This window comes from Macrobrachium nipponense, chromosome 7 (assembly GCF_015104395.2).
Source record: "Macrobrachium nipponense isolate FS-2020 chromosome 7, ASM1510439v2, whole genome shotgun sequence".
Lineage (NCBI taxonomy): Eukaryota > Metazoa > Arthropoda > Malacostraca > Decapoda > Palaemonidae > Macrobrachium > Macrobrachium nipponense.
Window position 1 is genome coordinate 54,204,661 of NC_061109.1, and position 7,500 is coordinate 54,212,160.

Consider the following 7,500-nt stretch of genomic DNA (forward strand, 5'->3'; position numbering starts at 1 on the left):
GCTTACGAAGTAAGTTATAGCACTAAATTGTGGTCGTATCTCCAAAATAAACAGCCGTGACCAGTTTTCGTATGATAAACTGCCAACTACATAACCTATTAGGCTATTTTGAGCGACAGAAGGAGGCAGGGTCTTTTGTGTATACTCTTTTCTGATCTTCACAGTAAGAGGAGCTACTTATGGTGGTGGTTGGTTTAGATTACGCCGGCTTATGACAGCTCCCTAAATGCGTAAGGAGTGTAAGTAAGTAAGGAGGTAGGAGGCCTGGTGTGGACAACTGGACTCTCTCCAATTAACAAAGAAGGGGTGCAACTTGCATTATACCAAGGGCTTAAAGACATGAGGTGAATTACGGTAAAACAAATGCTAGTAGAGTTCAAAGAAGTCGGGACGTCCTTTTATCAACACATTTACGGTACGTTTTCAATGACAGCGTCATAGTACAGCAACGACAGTTTCCCAAACACCAATGGATATGCATTACAATATTCTGTTTGCCGTTAGTCCAACCAACATAGATGGGGTATATCTTACAACAAACCCAGCCCTTACAATAAGAAAAAATATGTTTCATATATATATATATATATATATATATATATATATATATATATATATATAGTATGTATGTATTGTCCTGAACTGCTCATTCACTCCTGAAAAATGTAATTCAACACTAAAAGAAAGTGGCCTTGAATGGAGGAACGAGAAATCACAACAAAGAAAAGAGAAGACAAACTATGGCAGAGGGCCGATATTACTGAGGAAGGAGGAATTTACATAAAAGCTGGACTTTAGTTTTAAATGCACTATATTTACATTAATTTACATAGGTCCAGGAACTAATAAGGTGGTTGATAGTCGATCCACCGGAAACACGTGGCTGGGGCAACCAGACACGGCGTTCAGAATTTTGTGCAAACAGGTTATTGAAAATGCAAGGCTTACTCCAAAGGGTTCCCATTTTCTTGCACAATCAGGCATGGTGTTTGTCTGCAAAGAGATTGTATCCTGATAAGTACTGGGGCGAGGGAACACGTGGGCGAGCGTGACACACTACTTTCTTTCAATCAACAAATTTACAAACTGCTCAGAGGGGATGGAAATGACTGGAAGTTCACAGAAGGAACTATTATGTTGCTTGAATTGACTAGGGGATGTTTACTAGTATCACAAGGGGAGTAATCACAGCATTGAAACAAGATTGGGGGAATGAGAAGCTAAACAAAGGAGGGGGGGCGTCGCCTTGGAAGAATGGAAATGAAATACAGACAAAAGGCAAAACAATTCCCTGGCTGAACTGGAGTTTACTCTCACAGTACCTGGAAAACCTGGGCTTGGTAGTCTTCTTATCTGCTGATATTTCAGTGCACTATGGATGTATAAAAAAGCTTGGGATTTCCCCAGAGGAGGCAGGGGGAGCAGAAAGGGGTGAAGTGGTGTCTGCAGGGCGAGGTAGCAGGAGCTTCTCATCTCTCCTAGCTCTGTGGAGGTTCTGAGGACGAACTCCAGGGTTCCTGCCCTTTTAAGACTTCTCCTAGTAAGCACTGCCCAATCCCTGTGGGGGATAAATTCAGGACAGCCAATGGGAGCAAAGAGAGTTTGTCTAGAGAACGGAGGCTTTCAGTTCAAAAGGGGCAACTTATATAGACAGGGATGAAGGAGTCTTGTTATGAGAAATCGTAACTTTTTTAGGTTCTGGCTTAAAATCTTGAGATATATATATATATATATATATATATATATATATATATATATATACATATATATATATATATATATATATATATACATTTATATATATATATATATTATATATATATATGTATATATATATATGTGTGTGTGTGTGTGTGTGTGTGTGTGTGTGTGTGTGTGTGTGTGTGTGTGTCACTACAGAGGCTGTCAAAATTTTATATCCTGTTGTGCCTAAGTAGTCTACAAATACAAACTAAATAGACTAGATATTCGCATTTATCAATCAATATTTGGGAATTATAGGTTTAGCATTGTATCTATAAGAATTCATCTAAATCTAAGGTTTTATTTAAGTAATTGAATGAGGTTCTAGTAAGGAAAGATGTTATGATACCAACACTTGAGTTCAAAATACACAGAATATCTCTCAACATTTTTACCATTTAGTGATAGCTTCAGAATCTGCTACCTTTCCAACAAAAGCACTGATTTTTGGGATTAAGGTACCAGTTCCATGATTACGCTCCAATATCTGTTCGTCGAGGTTCTTTTGTGCCAATGGTTTGTGGTCTACTTTGTTACTCATCCCATCCCTAATCATTTACAGTATTTCCTAACTTCTTTAATCATTGACCAATGACGTACCCAGAGAGATTCGGTCATTTCCGACCTCTTGACTTCTCTCGTGCAACAAACTCATAATTTTGATGACAAATTCATACTGTAATGTCGAAAATATGTACAAGAATGTGAGCGAACCGAACTTTTCGATTTATCTGTTCTGCGACTTTGTGTGCGTCAAGTGTGTGTCATATTTATGATGGTAACTGGTAATCTGGAATAATTGAAAAGGTTGATTTGTACGAACATTGAAGGGTCAACGGAACTCGTCGGATGATAGACAAGAGAGGGAATGCGGGAACCGGGCAAGTGGGAGCGAAAGTACATGTTCGGATGTATGGAAAGCACATTGAGCCTGCACTCCTTTCTGAAATTAAAAAATGTATATAAAAAGTGGAAGATTTCGAATTAAAACTCCTTTCACTGGAGTCATGAAGATTTCTTCGAGAAGACATGAAAATGGTCGTTTCTCCAGGAATCATTCAGGAGCTAAAGATGACTTCACAGGATCCTGAAGTCTTTAAAACGTTAAGAAAACTTTATAATCATTCAATGGGGGTTTTTCCGGGAATGCTTCAGAAGCTGAAGACTGCTTCAAAGGATCCTGGAGTCATGAAGACATCTTCAAGAAAACGTTTTAATCCAACGGGCGTTTCTATATGAGTCCTGGGAAGGCTTCAAGACGATCTCCAGGCTCTGAAGCCTATGGGTATATATACATATATATATATATATATATATATATATATATATATAATATATATATATATATATATATATATATATATATATATATATATATATATATATATAGTGTGTGTGTGTGTGTGTGTGTTAACACGTAGAATTAGAACTTGAGAAGTAGAATTTTCATTAACGAGTACTATGAAAAAATTCAGTCAGATATATTTTATTAAGATATAAATGAGAGACTATGACGGCGTTAGTACAGTAAGTCAAAATTACCATTTACTGCAAAATGTCAGTTTGACAAACATACCCCTTCATAAACCACTTACAAATCACCGTCACATCAACACAGACAAAACACCGTCAGGAAACAAATTGGAGGAACCGTCGTCCCGCTGCCGTTACACCGGTGTCCCATTTAGGTTAAAAGGGTTTGATGCTTCCATTCATAATTAACAGAGGAACATTAACCACCCATCCACTGTTAAAAGTGAAACTTTTTCGTGCACCCTCATTATCTATCACGGACTGCGCAATTTACTATTTAACTGCCATATCACTCCATTTACCATAAATTAACAACGACTAAAAAGTCGGTTGCTTTCAATTAGTCAGACTTTTTCTCTCTCATATGTTCCCTTTCTCATTATCTAAAGGTCCACAGATTGATCTTTCAAACACTTGAATTCCACGTTCCCATTCCCAGAGAGAGAGAGAGAGAGAGAGAGAGAGAGAGAGAGAGAGAGAGAGAGACGTTGGAATTTATGATGAAAAAGTAATTTCTCTGAAATCCCTCAGTTATTGAGTCATATGTCATTTGCTTCTAAAGCTTCCAGGAAACTGTCATTCATTATAACCATCACATTTCCGTAATTGCAGGTGATAATTCATCGGAGTTTTGGAGGACAGAAAACAAAGTAAACTTCAGACCTTATCCTGAAAGGCCTCATGGTTTATATTTCAGTATCTGAAGTGATGCCAGGCACCAAGTTCTTCACGCTCATAATCCTCAGACCATCTAATTGCGTTGATGGGAAGATGAGGAGGTTGCATAAAATGGGAGAAAGGAGGAGGAGGAGGATGAGTAGGCAGGAACTGGAATGGAGGAATTAAATCGTCTTTGTTTACCAGAAAAAAAAATGCACTGGCGATTTGACAATGTATCTCCTCTCTTCATTTTTCGTACCTGCCGTTCGTGTTTGAAGCCTAACGAGAAAGGTCACAGGATAAAAAAAAAATGTGATGCATGTGAATATATGTATAATTTACAAACACAAATATATATATACATATATATATATATATACTAGTATATATATATATATATATATATATATATATATATATATATATATATATATATATATATATATATATATATATATCGAGCTACAAATGTTCTTAATATCCAATTCGGTCTACCTCGGAAACAATACATTTTCATTTATGTTAACATGGCAGAGGGGGCTAGATATCGATTCTAATTACAAATACCCGAGTTCGACAGTGATTTGTAAGGTCGGAATCGGTATCAATTTATATTTGACTTGTTGGCCGAATCGATAACATCATTGAAATCCTGATTTCTCGTCAGCCCGCTGGGCGCTGGTTCGAACCCACGAGAGGACGAAATTATTATCAACTAAAAATTACCCTTCGGTTAACATATATGAAAATATATTACTTCGAGGTAGAGCTTCTAAATATGAGACAAACCTCCTGGCAAAAAACTCGCACATCATTAGTCGCTTCATATACCCACACAGAAACTCCCATGCAAACACTACGAATAAGCTTTCGCCATTTTTCGGATTTTAAGGCACATCCCTTCTAAGAGGTTTTGCACATCACCTAAGAAGCTCTGACATTCCAGAATTCTTCAAACACTTCCCAAAGTTACCAGGCACCTTTCCACATAACCAAACTATCTCAAAACACTCATTCAACAGCTAAATACACTCACATTTCTCACATTTTAATTGTTTTTCTACCACGTTTATTTTGTATACAATTCGCCTTGCTCACATTTACTCTCTCAAAATTGGTACTAAGCAAAAATGCAGTCTCTTCTTTTTGTTTTCTATCTTCGTCATTCAAGTCATGGGAAAATACCACCATTTCATCTCCAAAGTCAGCAAGCACAGATTTATATTCTCCCAAAAACATACTTTTTCATTTTCATTTTTTCTCATTCCGGAATCACATACACTCGCTATCACAACTTTTTCTTCTGCCACACAGTCTTAAAACAATTTTTAAACTAACATAACATCAACACACACACACATATATATAAATAAAGGTATAAGCCACGAAGGAAAAATAAACAACGTGACTTATACCTTTATTTATGGATTTATCACGGAACAAACTTTCGTGACTTAGTTATACACACACACACACACACACACACACACACACACACACATATATATATATATATATATATATATATATATAATATATATATATATATATGTGTGTGTGTGTGTGTGTCTGTGTGTCTGTGTGTGTATATGCATACACCATGAGATTTTTTACACTCACAAACTTTAAGCTACAAATGTCGTTTAATATAAAATTCATTCAGCTTCTACATAAAACACCAGGTGGGCTCGAACTACCGAACGACTGAGGAAGGCGATTCGACTCTAAACTTTCGCTACCACCGAGTATCCACATTCTTTCTGTGCAGCAACTAGACGCTAAGGATAAGAAACCTTCACTTCAGACTTGCTGTTGCCTTAACTGGTTGCTAGCCACTCTTAATGGTACCTATATATATAAATATGTAGATTAAAGGCAATGTTTTCGAGCTCCAGGTTGGCGTGTAACGTCCTTGGAATCTTGACTTTCCTTCGCGACCCTTTCATACATTAGCCTTATTTTCTTTTACCATAATATACGGATATACTTGTAAACGGAATATTCATAGAAAAATTGTCAAGAGGACACGCTATTGTGATAATACGGGCTATCGTCGTTCGAGTTGACAGTGAAAACAATTGCAAAATTTCCGTTTAAAAATTAGACAGCGTCTCCAAGTAATGTGACAGGAGCGACTTCCAGTAGGCCTACAAAGGCTGCATACCTCATTCGAAAGCGGCAGTCGCTGTCATCAACAAATGACCAAGAAACTGACGACTGAAGTTAATTATTTTTAGTTATTAAACAGTCCAAGTTCTTGACAGAAATCGTTACAGTTATTTCCAAAGATAAATTAAAACGTGCATTCAATTAACGAGAGAATTTTATACCTTATTAATAATTAATAATCCAATGAGAGTTCCATAATTTGTCGCACTTCCTACCCATTTCGGATCCTTTGCCCTTGTTTCTTTAAATTGGGATATACAATTTAGGCCAAAAGCCAAGCGCTGGGGCCCACGAGGTCATTCAGCGCTGAAAAGGAAATTGATAATAATAAAGTTTGTACTCTGAAACAAAGAGGATGGAAATTCAGATGGAAGAAAGAGAATGCCAGCGGAGGTACAGTAAAAAAAGAATTAAAGAGGTTGCAGCTAGGGGGTAAAGGGACTCTCTAAAGAACCTGAAATATGCCTACAGTACACCACGTGAGGGATTTGCTCCTTTGAATATCGATAAAAATCACTGTATTTTGTTACATTTCATCCGTCTTTCATTTAATTTATCAATTTATCAAGGTACAAATTAGAGACAAGAATGTAATACATACTTGCTACCATGTTATTAGTTAAGAAAGTGAGATGTTCTCAATTCTCATGATTACCTAAATAGGTGTCCATCCCTCCGTCCACACCAACGCACTCACGTAAGGTTATCTACGCCCATAGGCAAGAGCAAGAAAAAATCAGCTAAAAGGAAATGTGAATCACACTGAAACATCTGGAAGCACTGCACCTCCATCAGGGCTACAATGCGCTTCACAGGCTCTGGTTTCATCTTAACAAATCGTTATCTGACAGGAAGCTTTCACAAAAAGTATATCTTAGTTTTACCAGACCACTGAGCTGATTAACAGCTCTCCTAGGGCTGGCCCGAAGGATTAGATATTTTTACGTGGCTAGGAACCAGTTGGTCACCTAGCAACGGGACCTATAGCTTACTGTGGGATACCGAACCACACTCTATCAAGAAATGAATTCCTATCACCAAAAATAAATTTCTCTGATTCGCGTTGGCCGAGCCGGGAGTCGAACTTCGGATCACCAGATTGGCAGCCGAGCGCGAAAACCACTCGTCCAACGAGGAACTTGGAAGTGTTCACAGCAAACCAGGTTCGAGAGAACCGAATCTCACAGGACTTCAGTAGATGAGACGTGAAGACTTCACATACCTCAAGTCCTCCTTGTACTAGAGGGTAGTGCCGTCAGTTAGTGCGTTTGTATGCATTACTCAAGGTTGTTTGCAGCGTCTCTTCGGCCCACCAGTTGCACCACCCACTTTTACCTTACCTCCACTCCGCTTCCTTTCTTCACTCTTCCTTTCCAACCACTTCAACACTTCAAC